Genomic DNA, 16,381 nt, shown 5'->3' on the forward strand with positions numbered 1-16,381 from the left:
ACAGGTGTAAAAACACAAGTGTGCAGGCCTATCTTTATAGCTATAAAGCAGATCCATTATTTATAGGACTTTATACATACTGTATATTAGTATATATAAAGTAATATACTTTGAAGTGACAACAAAGGGATATAGAAGGATTTCTGTGATAATGTACATCTCAGATCGTGATATTACCTGTAGAAGTAAGTGAAAACTGTTTACAGTGGGGGTGAATCGGGCGAGCACCTGAGTCCTGTGGCTCCATTCCCAGCCTCATCTAAGCTGGGTTATTATTATTATTACCATTTATTTATATAGCGCACACATATTCCGTAGCACTTTACAGAGAATATTTGGCCATTCACACCAGTCCCTGCCTCAGTGGAGCTTACACTCTATATCCCTATCAAATGCGCACACACATACACACTACAGTTAATTTGTGTTGGGAGCCAGTTAACCTACCAGTATATTTTTGGAGTGTGGGAGGAAACCGGAGCACCCGGAGGAAACCCACACAAGCACAGGGAGAATATACAAACTCCGCACAGGTAGGGCCATGGTGGGAAACGTGCCCATTGACCTCACTGCTGTGAGGCAGTAATGCTAACCATTACACCGTCTGTGTTGCTCCATTTAATAATGAGTTTCAGGTGTGTGAACTCGTTTGCGAGGTAAAATAAGTGTGGATGTTATTTATTATTGCATGGAAAGTGTTGTTCTACAGAAGCGCTATATTTTTCCATTTCACCATGGAATCCAGCAGGCTACCCTTATTTATGAACGAACGTTATTGCTGACTTACCGTTCATTTCCTTAAATTGAACTCTCCATTTGGCTTCTGTTAAACAGCGCTCACAAGCGCTGTGATCCGTTGTGCCCTTAATTCTACCCAGTATACAGCTGCAGCACCTGGTTGCCCCACCCCCCTCCTTCATGGATAGCACCCGCTAGCCTTCCCCCCTAGTGCACTACATGCGCCCATTAGAAAAAAAACCTTCCATTCGTCAGCGCTGTTTGCAGAGAAAAAACAGCGCTGACAGGATCCTTAGCATCAGAGCCGTAACTAGACTTTTTGGTGCCCTGTGCCAGAAAGAGCATTGGCGCCCCCCTAATTTTTCAAAGGGACATAATGCACCCAAAAAAGGGCCATGGCTTCATGGGGAAGGGCCAGGGAAGAGATAGGAGAGGCCAGGAGATGCTGGGGATGAAATAAGAGGAAGCTACATGCAAGAATGATAATAAACAGAAATTTGACAGGCCCAAACAGCGCCCCCTGCCCTGTGGTGCCCTGTGCGATGGCACTGGCTGCACTACCCTAGCTACGGCCCTGCTTAGCATTACCGCTCGCCGGGAAACAAACAATTGATAAGTTCAAGTAAAGAAAACCTAAAAGCCGCTGCGAGCGGTAATGCTAAATAACATAGCTGCACAAACTCGTTAGTAAATGGAGCCCAAGTGACAGCCCATTAGCTTCCTATTGGTCCGTGCAGTCGCACCCTTCCTCTTTTGTAATGTGATTACAACAAAATATAGTATTAAAGAGATAATTACAATATCACACTGACAGTGTAATTCACAAAGCTTAGTATCAGATGAAAAGCAGATGAGTCATTTGCAAATCAGCAAATAAAAGTCCAAGTGTCTGTAAAATGAGCTGTCTCAACTTCTGCAGGCAGCAATCATTTCCCAGTGCCAGGACTGCTTCTCCGAGTCTCTCCAGGAGACTAATCTGCTTTTTATCAGAAACACAATGCCTTGAATTACACTGTGAATTTTATGAATTTGCAGGTAACCAGGTATCTTTATGAAGCTATATTTTATTCTTTCTAACCAAGTTGCTTCTATGTACTTCCACTGATAAGTACACCTTACTGAATTTAGCTTGATTAGTATCTGTTTAGAATTATGTTCTATACATTCTTATTTCACCAAATTTTCATACTTCCTATTTATAACTTTTTCTTGTTATTCATTTACCAATATTGTTCTCCAACTGTCCTTTTACTGTTTAGTCATAAGCTAGTAAAAACCGAACAGAACCGAGTAGAACCGAGCCTGCACATCCCTAGTATTAATAAACTCTTGCAAAAAATAACTGTACAAATAGTGAGTTCTGATGTTATTACTTATATAACTTAGGGACCTATTCATCAACACTAAAATAAAGTTTTTAAGGACATTATCCCTAATTACTGTTATTTTAGTATTCATGAACACACTTAACACAGGAGATATCACTGATATCTATTGGTTAAGTCCGCCTGCGTTAATTTCCACACTCCCCATACATTAGTATATTAGTATGGGGAAATGGAAATTATGCTATTCATCAAATTCCGAAATTTATGTATTTTCGGAATTTGACGGAGTTACTATCCGCCACTGTGAGGTGGCAAATAGCAGGTTACACTTACCTGTGTCAGCGTGGGCAGGTCCTCCTCCGCTCACTCCGGCACTCCCTGGGCTCTCCTCTGGCACCGGTGGCTGCTCTGACACTGTGTTCTCCAGGCAGAACACAGTAAAGTTTAGAAAAAAAAAAACGTTTTTTTTTCTAAACTTTACTGTGCTTTGCCTGGAGAAAACGTATCAGAAGAGCAGACGGAGCCGGAGGCTGCTGCATTAGGCAGGTAAGTCGGGGATGGGGGAGGTGAGCGGAGGGGGGACACACAAAATGACCGCAGCTGTAGGCAGTGCTGCGCATGCGCTGCTTTTACGGATGTAACAGCGCATGCGCAGCACTGATTACAGCTGCGGTAAGTTAGAAAAGGCAGAGAGACCTATCTATTTCCTGAAAAGCTGTCATCGCAAAAATGACAGCTTTTCGGAATAGATAGTTATAGGGAGGAGGAATAATGAATTCCTCCAGTAATTAGGTAGAACTCCATGCAAGTTCTAAACCTAATTACCTCCAGAGAATATTTAGTTATGATGAATAGGCGCCTTAAGCAGTTAGTTCTAATGTAATTACTTATAAGCAGTGAGTTCTGATATCATTACTTATAAGCAGTTAGTTCTGATGTCATTACTTATAAGCAGTGAGTTCTGATGTCATTACTTATAAGCAGTGAGTTCTGATGTCATTACTTATAAGCAGTGAGTTCTGATGTCATTACTTATAAGCAGTGAGTTTTTATGTAATTTCTTATAAGCAGTGAGTTTTGATGTCATCTTATATATAAAATGAATTGGTCTATTTGTTTGTTTATCTGTCTGGTTATGCATTCGGACACCCCTTCACTGATTGGAATGAAACTAACACAAGGTGGCCCAGTTGTATCCTGGCCAGGTTTTGGGGGCATTAGGGTCCTTGTCGGACCACCTGTTGGTGTACCCTGGCCAGAATTTGATCCGGGGAATCTGTTCTGAGCCTTATACTGGATGGATACAAAGGAAAACTTTACAGAGTGGTAACATTGGATCCCAGAAGACATACTAGATGGTTGAGGTCCTGGTCGGACCTCCCATTGGTGGATGCTGGGCAGAACTTTGACCCAGAGAGCCTATTCTGGTCCTTCCACTGGATGGATTTTGATGAAAACTTCACAGAGGGGTGGCAAATGGTCTGGGATGCCTAATGGAGCGGTTTGGGTCCCGGTCGAACCTCACGACTGAGTGTGCCAGGCAGAACTTATACCCAGGGAGCCTGTTCTGGGCCTTCCACTGGGTGGATTTGGATGAAAACTTCACAGAGTGGTAACAGTGGAACCCAGAAGACATATTAGGGGGTTGAGGTCCTAGTTGGATCTCCCATTGGTGTATGCTGGGCAGAGCTTGTTCTGGGCCTTCCACTGGATGGCTTTTGATGAAAACTTCACAGAGGGGTGGCAATTGGTCTGAGATACCTAATGGAGCGGTTAGGGTCCCGGTCGGATGTCGCAACGGAGTGCACCAGGTAGAACTTTTACCCTGAGAGCCTGTTCTGGGCCTTCCACTGGATGGATTTGGATGAAAACTTTAATGAACTGTAATAACTAACAGAAATAACCATAATTTAATAACCTGACTGAAACAACCATAAATCAATTAACTAAAATAACTGACAGAAATGGAGGTGGGAAGACAAAAACATATTATATACCCAAATGCCTTGGAATAGCAACATTGATAACAGAAGGAAAACTTTAAACCCATCTTGTAATGTAAAAGTGATTATAAAACTGAACAAAAAGAAAAGCCTGGGATAAGGGCTACTGGCGACACCACAAAAACCAAAAAAAAAAAAAACTGGGCAGCCGCCTCATGGGTATGTTAATTATTTTTAAAATGTTGACAGTTACATCCAACTCATTGATATCTTAATGACTTGAAGATTTAAACCCGGGCAACGCCGGGTACTTCAGCTAGTTACGTAGAAAAAGTGAGTTCTGATGTCAAAACTTTCGTTTTTATCAGGAAACTGTGTATTATTAGGAATAACAGGCATTTGTTGTCGATTAGATAAGTAAAAATATTTTCTATCGCAGAGATAGAAAAACAAATTTCATTCAATATTGACGGTGATTTATTACTGCATTGCTGGGCAATCCTAATCCAATCTGATCACCTCGCTTTGATGGTTCTCACATGTGCAGAGTACTAGAAGCCTGGGCTTGGGCTTCTATTTGCAGTTTCACTCAAAAAAAAAAAAAAAAAAGTAAAAATATATTTTGCTAAGGAAAAAATACACAAAAGGCAAAGTATAGCATGTGAGATACGCTTGGTGTAGCATAATGTTAACGTTCCATTGTATGAATCTTCTATTTTCCAGTCTCTATAGAGTATATCTTTTGTCCAGGAGACGGCAAGTCATTCACATAGGCTCTCAATTTCCATTGCTTCAATGTAGAGCAAGATAGAGACACCATCCTATTACTGTTATTATCCTTTACTTATGGAGAGACAAACACTGTTTTTGCAAGTTTGAAATAGGCTCTGTGGCCACCCGCAAATCTGTGAGTGCACTTCTAAACGTGCCCTATACAATAGTTGAATCTCATTTCAATATATATTTGAAACTATTTTTGTTTAAAATAGTACATGGTGCAATTAATAACTACTGAATCAGTTCAAATGATGTTCATAAATTGGAATGAAGATAAAAGAATCAAATGATGGTAATAAATTCTACAGATATATTTTTCCTTGCACTGTAACTGGCGCTGGTTATAACCATTGGCGCTGCACAAAGAAAGCAAAGACGCTGGCACTGTGCCAGAGCCTTGATGCGCCCTCAAAGCGAATATCACTGGGAAAATGGCACCACAGAGGAGGAGTGACCCGCTTGCTGGCACAAGGTATGATGCAGGCTAGGGTGGGGACCTGGAGCTTTAAAAAAAATATTCAATATTACAATGAATGCACAATCAGTCTGGTGCGGATACTAGATAAACATCAATTTGAATATAATAATCTAATACACTGAATAATCCTAAAAGCAAGAAATGGGACTAATTTACCAAATAGCACCATTCAGTCGTATGGGATAAAATATTCCCGCAGAAAATCCTGAAGTATCAATATGTAAATGCTGCGACTGATGGTGGGTACACACTGGGCGATATTACTGAGCGACTGCACGATTACAACATCGTAATCGTGCAATCGCTCAGTAATCGTGCACAAATCGTGCATTTTTATTATGTCGGAAACGACCAGCGATGCGCACTCCTGCTGGTCGTTTCCGACATTGTCCATCGCCTGAACATGCAGCACAATCTGACGACCTCGTCAGGTTGCTGCATGTTGGGGAATGAGGGAGAGAGCCCGGCGCTGAACGATATCGTTAATGATATTGTTCAGCGGCTGTGCCCAATGTCATGAACGACATTGAGCACAGCCTGCCGGGGACACACTACACGATATCGCTCAGGGAGCATATCGTGTAGTGTGTACGCACCTTAAGATGCCTTTTTCCCGACTCTACTATTACCATCGCTAATGCTCCAGCTGTTACTCACTTTATCAATACCCCATACACTTTTCAGAGATGTCACAATGACGGAATTTTTACAAATGGGATGAGACTGAAAGGATTTCCATCACTATTTTTATATTTCTCAAATGCTCTGCAAGGGGTGCAAGGTGTGTGACCTATATAAAAGAGGCCACATTCACATTCAAGCAAGTAAATTAAATTGCTGCTATGGCAAATAATGAGGTGCTTCATCTCATATCTCTGACAATTAGTAGGAAAAATCAACCTATTTACTAACAATCTTCTTTACATGCTTGTCTTGGAGTGAAATGGACAAAACAGAATATTTTTGTAATATCCCCTAATTCTTTTAATATATTTATATTCTGAATTATATTCAGTAATAAAAAAAAAAAAAATAATAAAAACCTCCCATTCTACGCCAATGCCATTTTTTGAGTCATATTTGTTTATTTTGGGGCCTAAAGAGTTTTTTTCCATCTATATTTTGAACTAGTTCAACAGCCTTTTCCAGTAATCATTCTGTATTACCTTTGCTTTGCAATTGGATTTAATTTCTAGTAATTGCACTTAGAGTGGAATCTTCAGTACAATTTTTTTTATTAAACTGCTTTAAATGACCAGAGGGTACACCATCAGTACACTTGAGGTGGCGTCCAGGGTTCGCTCTAATGTAGGAGTTAGAATAAGTGTTATTTTAGGGGTTTTTTTAGTATAACCTAGACTTTTTAATACAAATGGTGAGATTAAATAAATTAACACTTCCTATGACAGGTTCATGTTTAATCTGATTTCTTGTTGAGATGGACATAGAATAAATCAATATTCTGTCTGTCTCCTCCCCAGATGAAGAACACATTGCTGATTTTGAATTGCAATCAAGTCACATTGCGCACAGATGGATTCCGGCATACTGTGCATGCACCAAAGAAAGAAATCGGTTTCCGCGCCTGCTCGGGTATCCCCACGAGAATGGAGCTAGCTACTGCGTATGGGTTGATCTGTCCATTGACGAACCACACTTTCCATGAAATTTGCATTTTTGGGTAGTAACTGGGAAGTAACCATGTGATCACTCAGAACTATTCTGTCTCGTGTGAGTGTCATGGGAGTTTAGTGGGCATTTAAGCCGACTTCCTTGCTCAATAGCAGCATGCAGATGGATATGTGATGTCTGTATCAGCCGAAACATTTGCAAACAGAAAAGGGTCTGTTGGAAGTCCAGCTGCTAATAATGACGGCTTCGGCTGTGGACGTAAAAACAGTAGGTGGGATAGGCTTCCTCATGAAGTCACACAGATTTTTATTATACAAAGGCGGCTTCTTGCGTTAGCTTAAACTAGTAATGAGGCTGCCTCCGCTCAGGGGTGTATCTATAATGGTGCAGGGTGTGCGGGGCACACGGTCCCAGTATCAGATTAAGGTCCAAACGGGCCTGGAGCTGAAATTTATAAAGGGCCTACTGTGTACTTCTGCAGGAGGCATGACCAGCATGATGGGGGTGTGACCAGTACTGTGGGGGTTTGGTGCATGCACACACACATAAAAAATAAACAGATAAAGTATGTAACCACTAAACTGGCTAAAATTTTTCCAAAAATATCCCCAAAATTGTCGATTGTTTTTTATTATCAAATTATGTAAATAACAGCTATTTAAACCTAATTTAATATTTTTTTTTAACAAAAAGACAAAATCAAGTTTAAATGGCTATTATTGTATAATGCGATATTTTTTTAAAAAAAGATAGTTTTATAGTTTAAAAAAAAAAAAAAACTTTACTGTATTAAAGACGAAGGGCCAAATGTAATAGGGTGAGAGTTTAGAAAATGTGAGAGTTTAGCAGTAAACTCTCAAATTGGTTGAGTTTTATCTTCAAAATGGGAAAACATCTGAATAAGATTTTAAATTGTGAGAGTTTTTTAAGTCTAAAAAAACATGCAAGTTCGCTCTGTTACTTTGTTTTTGGACTCTATTACAGTGGCAAAGTTTAAAAAGTGTCAGAAACTCTCACTTTTCTATAATCTCACCCTATTACATTTGGCCCGAAGTGTGGACCAGGTGGAACGGAGCAAGAGGGGCGGGGATGGGGGTTGGCGGGGTGGAGTTGTGGCAAAGTGGGTGGGGCACGGCAGGACAGTGTAGAGGGCGTAATGGGGGGCAGGGATAAACGCTGTACATAGCATAGACACAATACACATACACCCACAGTATGACCGTGTATACATTATACATATATACATACCCAGTGTGTGTGTGTATATACATATATATGAATCGGTATATATGACCGCCAGACCTCAACCTGGCGGATTAAATCCCGACGCCGAAAGGCCGGCAGATGAAGATTCCCAACTGAGGTGAGTAACTACCCTAACCCGCCCCTTTCCCCCCACTAACCCTAACCTTCCCTTAGGGGTGCCTAACCCTAAACACCCCCCAGAGGTGCCTAACCCTAACCTCCCCCCAGAAGGAGCAGAAGGGCAAAAAAAAAAATTAGCTTGTCTCGAGGGATGACTTTCAATAGATCACAGCGAGGGAGCTGCTCTGATACGCACGAAACCCTGGCCCAGAATCAGGGAGTAACTACGACTCTCTTAAGGTAGCCAAATGCCTCGTCAGAATATTTGCTACTACCACCAAGATCTGCAACCTAACCCCCCCTCCCCGCACTCTAAACCTAGCCCTCCCGGGGGGGTGCCTAAACATAACCTCCCCCCGGTGGTGCCTGACCCTAACTCCCCCTTCCCCTAGCCTAACCCTAACTGTCCCCCTGGGAGTCCCTAAATCTAATCCTCCCCCCCTGCGGCTATGAGCTCCCAACGCCCAGCTTACCTACGTTTGGTATGCCGGGCGTCGGGATTTCGGCGTGGGGCTAATGCAGGGGTGTCTTAAGAGAGGAGGGGACCCGATGTGGCTAGCCGGCCACCGCAGAGTCAGTAGACTCTGGGCACTAAAGTGTGCCCAGAGTCTACTGCGCATGCGCAGAACGCCGGTAAAATGGCTGCGGCAGCCATTTTCCAGTGTCCTGTGCTGTGCTGACACCCGACTTGGGACCATGGATGGGTTAGTTTTAGATAATATGGGTGCAGGGTGTGCGGTGCAGGGCCTCTCTGGACCCTGGGGCCCGTGTGCACCGCACACCCTGCACCCATTATAGATACGTCCCTGAGCTAATGATAGACGTTGTTATTTAGACGCCTATCATTAGTCCCATGCCAGGCTTTCACTGTCGGGAAGCTGGCGGTCGGCATTTCGACCGTCGGCTTCCTGACTACATCCCACAAACACTGCCCAATCACTGTTGCCAGCAGTGAGTAGGGGCAGAGCGAAGCTGTGGCTGCTGGGAGTTGCTAGGCTGCTCGGCCACTGTGGCCTGCAGTGATCGGGATAAATTGGGGGTGGAGCCTGGGGTGCAGAGGGGCTGGCACGTGGTTAAAAAAATATTTTCAAACTTTAATAATTAAAAATAAATAAAACATTCCTTTTAAATGGAGAATAATCCTTAATAACTGAAAATTGTGCTTACCTGGTGGTCACTTCTATGTTCCATCTTGTCTCTTCTGATCGGCAGCCAGCAGCTATTGGGTGAGGGGGCAGAGGCACACATGGATAAAGGGGGCAGATGCACAAATGGGAAGGGGTGCATAGGGGAAAAGGGAACGGGTATACATAGAGAGGGGACAGAGTAACAGATATGAAAGGGGGACAGATATGAAGGAGGGAGGGGGCAGAAGCAAAAATATGGGGATGGGGCAAATGCACAGGTATGGGGAAGGGGCAGTAAAAGATGAAAAAGGGTTAAAGCACATATAAGGAGGGGCAAAGGCAAAAATATGGTAGTCTGAGTGAAGCACAGATATGGGAAGCAGCAGTGGCACATATATGGAGAAGGGGCAAAGAAAAGATGGTAAAGAGCACAACAACATAGGAGAGGGCAGAAGCACATATATGGGGAGGGGGAAGAGGTCGGAATGGGCGATGGGACAGGAGAGAAGGGCTGGGTCACCTCTGTGTATGGCAGCGCTGTCTCACCCACATTGCCATCTTCTGTGTGCAGTGCAAGCACACACTATGCCCGGCCAGTGGGAGCAGGAGAGGAGAGCTGGGGGCGGAGCATCTGTATTGGAGCTTATCCGGTGGGAGACCTGAGAGGAGCGACATGCAGGAGACAGGGGGGCCAACACTCCCTGCTTCTCATTATCTGGCAGCAGGTATCAATGATCACTGTGGGGGAGGGGCTTGTGCTTGGGGGCGGAGCCTCAGACGGCCACCGGCAAGCTGCTGCTGTAGCAGGAATTGTTTTAGCCTATGTATCAGTACACTACAGCAGTGAGGTGATGATGGGCCTGTTTTAATGGGCGGCCTGGAGCTGAAGCTCCACCCACCCATTGTTAATCTGGCCCTGCACGGTCCCCTGGGTACAAGGAGGCCCACACTGCACACATTAGTCTTACACTTACCTTACCTATCCGTAGTGCTGCTCTGCAGAGGGGGCCAGCACTGTATGAAAAAGTCGCCACAGATGTGTCCTCCTCAGAATCAGGCCCTAATCACAGAACAAAATGTTGATTGTACGTGGGTGTACAATGAGGCACTAAAACTAAACAATGTACAATTATTAGTGCCTCCTATTCACCCATCTTCTCGTGTAAGAACATGCAAAATGTGGTACCCCTGCACAAAGCCCTATATACTGAGCAAATAAAAAGCATAAGTTGAACCTGGTGACTGATTCTTTTTCATTTTGAATAATTAACAAAATATAACAAACACAATTAAAATTAAACCCATTCCAGTGTGTTTTTAATGGGTTTGGTACATTTCTTAGGCAGGATCATTATATAATATATATGCCAAAATTTCTGGATGATCAGCATTATCTTATTCTCAATGTCAACATTTTGATTGTCGACTTTTTAACTGTCTATATTTTACATGTCGACATTTGAAATGTGTCTATGCACCTGATTCAGCGAGGATCGCAACTGCGGTTACCATGCAATCTGTCGTTTGTTGCGTTTTGCACATGCGTATGCATCGCAGTGCACATGCACAAACCAGCCACTGCGATCGCAGGGACTACGCAGACCCATCGCAGAGTGATTGACAGGAAGTACATTTTGGGGTGGTGACGGGGGGGGGGTGGTTGGTGAAACGCAGGTGTGCCAGTGCATTTGAACGCCAATGCAGGGGCGTACATAAATTAGCCATTGCGATGCCATACGCAGCTTGTATACTAACTGCGTGCGATGAGGTTAGCAATTTCTGGGTTAGGTCAGAGCTTGTGCAAGTGTGTGTAAGGCTGCGATGGTACTCGATGTTGCCAATGGTTACGTATTCTTACTAAGTATTACGGATGTGTGTAAGGTAAGGTGGGCGTCCTTATGTTGTGCTGCGACAGCATAGCGATTGCAATGAGCCTGTGTGCGTAATCGCTATTGTATTCGCAGTTTGTCAGGATTCAACCTGGGACCGGCTGTTACTCACCGCGGCGCCGGCTTCGTGACTAGCCGCGTAGTCAGACGCCAGGTATGATGGCGAGTGACACGCTGAGTATTATCCCCGGGGCCTTGTTGACTTCGTTCCAATCCTCCATATCGGAGTTCCCGCGGCGGCGGTCATGGGCACAACCATATTGTCTGTCTCACCTGACCAGACCCTCGACCAATGGTAGCCTGGTCACCTCTCAGCTGACTCTCTCCACCAATGGACGGCTACCTAAGGGTATAAAGCACGACTCCAGGAAACAGGAAGTCATCTGAACAACTTCTCTTCTCTAGTAGCTGCTAGCTTTGGATCGCTGTTCCAGGCTCCATGCTGTTGTATCTTCAGTATGCTTCATCAGTCTCTGTGTTATTCTCCAGTGATATGCAGCATCGGTCACTACCGATACTCTTCAGTGAGATTAAACATCAGTCACTACCAATATTCATCAGTGATATTCAACATCGGTCACTACCGATACTCTTCAGTGAGATTCAACATCAGTCACTACCAATATTCATCAGTGATATTCAACATCGGTCACTACCGATACTCTTCAGTGAGATTCAACATCAGTCACTACCAATATTCATCAGTGATATTCAACATAAGTCACTACTGATATTCTCCAGTGATATGCAGCATCGGTCACTACCGATACTCTTCAGTGAGATTAAACATCAGTCAGTACCAATACTCTTCAGTGATATTCAACATCGGTTACTACCAATACTCTTCAGTGATATTCAACATCAGTCACAACCAATACTCTTCAGTGATATTCAACATCAGTCACTACCAATACTCTTCAGTGATATTCAACATCAGTCACTACCAATACTCTTCAGTGATATTCAACATCAGTCTCACTACCAATACTTGTTATATACTTCAGTATTACTAACATCAGTTATTACCGATATTCTCCATTGATAATGCCCAGCCACTCAGTTGTCTTTCTTATCTCCCTGTCAGTTGCTAAATTCTGGGTCCCTGATCAGGGGGCCACAACCTGCTCATTGGGCGCAGCTAAACCAATATCCCAATTCGAGGGGTCACTGGTGAAAACCACCAATGAGTTAGAGTCCGCGCCTCTGGTCAGGTCTCGTCAACACCCGGAATTAGCAGATTAGGAAGTCGTGTATACTTCTTCCTCAACTACTGCTGCCTCCCAACCTAGTCACCACGACTCCCAGTCCTCTGACTGGAAACCTCAAGGGCCAGGTCATAACACAGTTGTTTTAAATGTTAATATTTTAACTATGTTTTGACTGTGATATTAATTTTTTTATAAAGTCAACATTAGGACCCTGTCAACATTTAGGCTGTCAAATTCATGATCCTGTCGATCTTATGACCATGTAAACCTTTTGGTTGTTGACATTCCGACCATGTCAACATCATGATAGCCTACATTTTGGTGTCGACCTTATGATTATCTAAGTTTTGTCTGTCTAAATTTTGACAACATCTTTTTAATATTCAACTGTGTTTCATGGTTGTAAAAAATTAACATCTTTAAGCAGAATAATGTGCCCAAAACATATGATGCAAAAATACTGTACCACATCAGCTAAACTAAAACAGATTTTTAAACACTCACCCTTCAACTCCCCATACCCATTCCATGAAATGTAATGTTCCTGCCAGCACTGAGACATCATTAACCAACTCTTGTTAAACTTTGGCTTTTCTCTGGTGTGGGATTTTAAGTCACAGCTGTAAGAACAGGAGGAATCAGCATTATTTTTAGAATTTATAGATGATCAAATAGATGATTTAAGAAAAAAGGGACTAAATAATAGAGGAGATTTTTGTCTGTTTAAACTAGGGATGAGCGAGTTTGGATTTCCGAAATTCGAACCCCCCCGAGCCCCCCTGATCTGAGCCGGGAACCGAGTCAGGCTCGGGTTTTCCCGCCTGACTAGGATCTGAAATCAAGGCAAAACGTTATCATCCCGCTGTTGGATTCTTGCAGGTTTTGGATTCTATAAAGGTCCCGTGATCGCCACCATTTTTCATTCCGGCTGTGGAGTGTGCAGAGTTAGAAGGGAGCTGGGAGCTCAGTGTTGTGTGTTAGACTGTTAGTTGTAAAAATAAAAAATAATAAAGTACTGCTGGCTGGCTACTGTGAAGAGGGAGGGAGCTGTTGCTGACCATAGGGGCTGGCTGGCTACTGTTGTCCTTGTCCATATAGAGGCTGACTGTTGTCCCGTCCATAAGGCTGGCTGGCTTTCTGGCTGGCTGTAGTGCTGTGTTGTCCAGGGGGTGATCTGTCCTTCATGGGTGCTCTCTTCACCCACCCCCAGTGTGAAAAGCTGGGCTGGCTGGCTGGCTACTGTTGTCCATATATATACATTGGGGCTGGCTGGCTACTGTTGTCCTTGTCCATATATTGGCTGTCTGTTGTCCTGTCCATAGGGGCTCCCTGGCTGTAGTGCTGTGTTGTCCAGGGGGTGCCCTGTCTGCTGTAGGGGTACGCTCATTCAAATAATTTTTACAGGGGCTGCCCTGTCTGCTGTAGGGGTATGCTCATACAAATAATTTTTACAGGGGCTGCCCTGTGTGGTGTAGGGCTACGTTGCCCAAAATACAAATAATTTTTACAGGGGCTGTCCTGTGTGTTGTACGCTGCTCTTCATCAAAGTCATTTTTACAGGGGTTGTACACTGCCCTTCATCAAACTAATTTTTTCAGGGGCTGCCCTGTGTGTTGTACGCTGCCCTTCATCAAAGTAATTTTTAAAGGGGTTGTACGCTGCCCTTCATCAAACTAATTTTTACAGGCGCTGTCCTGTGGGTTGTACGCTGCCCTTCATCAAACTAATTTTTACAGGGGTTGTACGCTGCCCTTCATCAAACTAATTTTTACAGGGGTTGTATGCTGCCCTTCATCAAAATAATTTTTACAGGGGCTGTCCTGGACAAAAGTTCATGAAAGATGATGTTTGTCCATGAAAGATGACGTTTTGCCTCTTTCTGAGACCCGATTTTTGGCGGGAAAAATCCGAACCTGGCAGGAAAGTCCAAACTAATCCGAGCCTGCACATCCCTAGTCTCTGCTACTGTGGTAACTCTCCTTTTGATAAGGATGAGAGCTATGGCTTCTACTGGATTGGTGACTGGAAGAGAAATCACATCTGTGTGGGGGAGAATGATCGGATCCATGACTGTACCGACTTTGGTGAGGCGGATAATGTGATGGCGAGTAACTGGGTTGGGCCATCATTGCTGTGCTGAATCCATGAGGGGTTTCTGACCTATAGAAGTTATTCATCATTGCTTGTCTTTGAAGATTGTCCGGAGAAGAGTAAGATCTCTGATAGTTTGGAACAGGAGGTGAAAGTTCAGAGTATTTCCTGCGTTAATGTGTTGATGGACTGTTTCAAGTAAAACTGCCATTTTCTTGTGGTGAGTAGGCTGCGCTATTTGCTTCTGCGGAGCCATGGCTGCTTCCTGATCTGAATTGAATTTTCAGCGGCCTCCCAAAGAGTTTGATTCCATTTAACGAACTCATTCCATAGGAAACAGACTCCTCATGTTTGAAATTGACAAAAGCAAATAGTTTCGACTTTCCATCCTTGTCCTTTGGAATTTTAACGTTAATTGCAGGACCAGCCTGCAGAAATAGCTCAAACAGGATCTCCTCGGTGACCCTGGGATCTAAGTTCCCCACGAACAGCGTCCTATCAGCCTCGGCGGCACGCATCTCTCCTGAGTCCCTGTGTGCCCAGCAGCAGCTGTCGATGGGTGACGCGATAAAGCACCATGCAGTTCCGCCTTTTGGGGCCTAGTTTTTCAAACTGCCATCCTGTTTGCCACTGCAGTGCCACTCCTAGATGGGCCACGTGTTTGTGCTGCCCACTTGTGTCGCTTAGCATAGTCATCCAGCTACCTCGGTGCAACCTTTTGGCCTAAAAACAATATTATGAGGTGTGAGGTGCTCAGAATAGACTGGAAATGAGTGGAAATGAATGTTATTGAGGTTAATAATAGTGTAGGAACTAAAAAAAACAATTCTTTGATTGTAGCTGTTTTTATGTTTTTTCCAAAAAAATACAGATTCAAAACAAAAAACCCGGAAGGGTGATTTTGGCAAAACCAATCCAGATCCAAAACACAAAGAAGGCTCCATATCCAAAACCAAAACACGAAAAGTGGCCGGTGCACACCCCTAGTTTAAACTGAGCTCTGCAAAAAAAAAATTAATTATAACTGAGGTGTAATCTAATTTGCTTCCTGCAAAACAAAGAAAGCATCAGACATTCTAAAGACCAATCAATTACAATACACTGAAGTGCCAAAAGTCATGGCATAGATTCCTAGTATCGTGCTCTAGCCTGGTGAAGTGCAGCAACTCAATGTGGCATTGATTCCACAAGTGGGCAGAAGACTGGAGAGATGTAGACCCATGCTGTCTGGATAGCTTCCCACAGCTCCATAATATTTGTAGATGCAAGATCTTGGCTGCGAATGGATCACTCCACCACATCCCATAAATGCTCAATTGGGTTCATGGATTCATGTTGGGCGAACGTGGTGGCCACACCATTCATCTGAACTCTCCAGAATGTTCCTCGAACCAATTCTGGACCACTCAGGACCATTGACACAGAGCATAATCCTGCTGGAATATTCCATCGTTGTGGGGTACATGAAGTCCATGAAGGGCTGCCTTTTTGGTCATCCAGCAATGCAACATAGCAGTTACTGGTCAATGACGTGTTCAGGTGGACCAGCGGACACAAGCCATGCCATGTGAACACAACCCACACTATTATGGAACCACTACCAGCCTGCATGGTGCCTTGTTGACAACTGGGTCAATGGCTCCATGGGGTCTGTGCCACACCCGAACCCTACCATCAGCTCAAAACAACTGGAACCGTGACTCATCAGACCACGCCATATGTTTCCAGTCCTCCAGGATCCAATTAGAGACATCACGGCCACATGTGACACCGTAGATCAAGGAATGTTGAATGTCTGCACAACT

The 16,381-nt window shown here is 43.8% G+C and overlaps 1 pseudogene; it reads right to left on the reverse strand.

The window, feature by feature from the left end:
- Positions 1 to 14,437: 14,437 nt before the first annotated feature.
- Positions 14,438 to 15,094, reverse strand: LOC148523755 (RNA-binding protein 7 pseudogene; annotated as a pseudogene).
- Positions 15,095 to 16,381: the final 1,287 nt, after the last annotated feature.

The sequence above is a fragment of the Taudactylus pleione genome, unplaced genomic scaffold (genome assembly GCF_031769625.1).
Source record: "Taudactylus pleione unplaced genomic scaffold, aTauple2 ptg000128l, whole genome shotgun sequence".
Classification (NCBI taxonomy): Eukaryota; Metazoa; Chordata; class Amphibia; order Anura; family Myobatrachidae; genus Taudactylus; species Taudactylus pleione.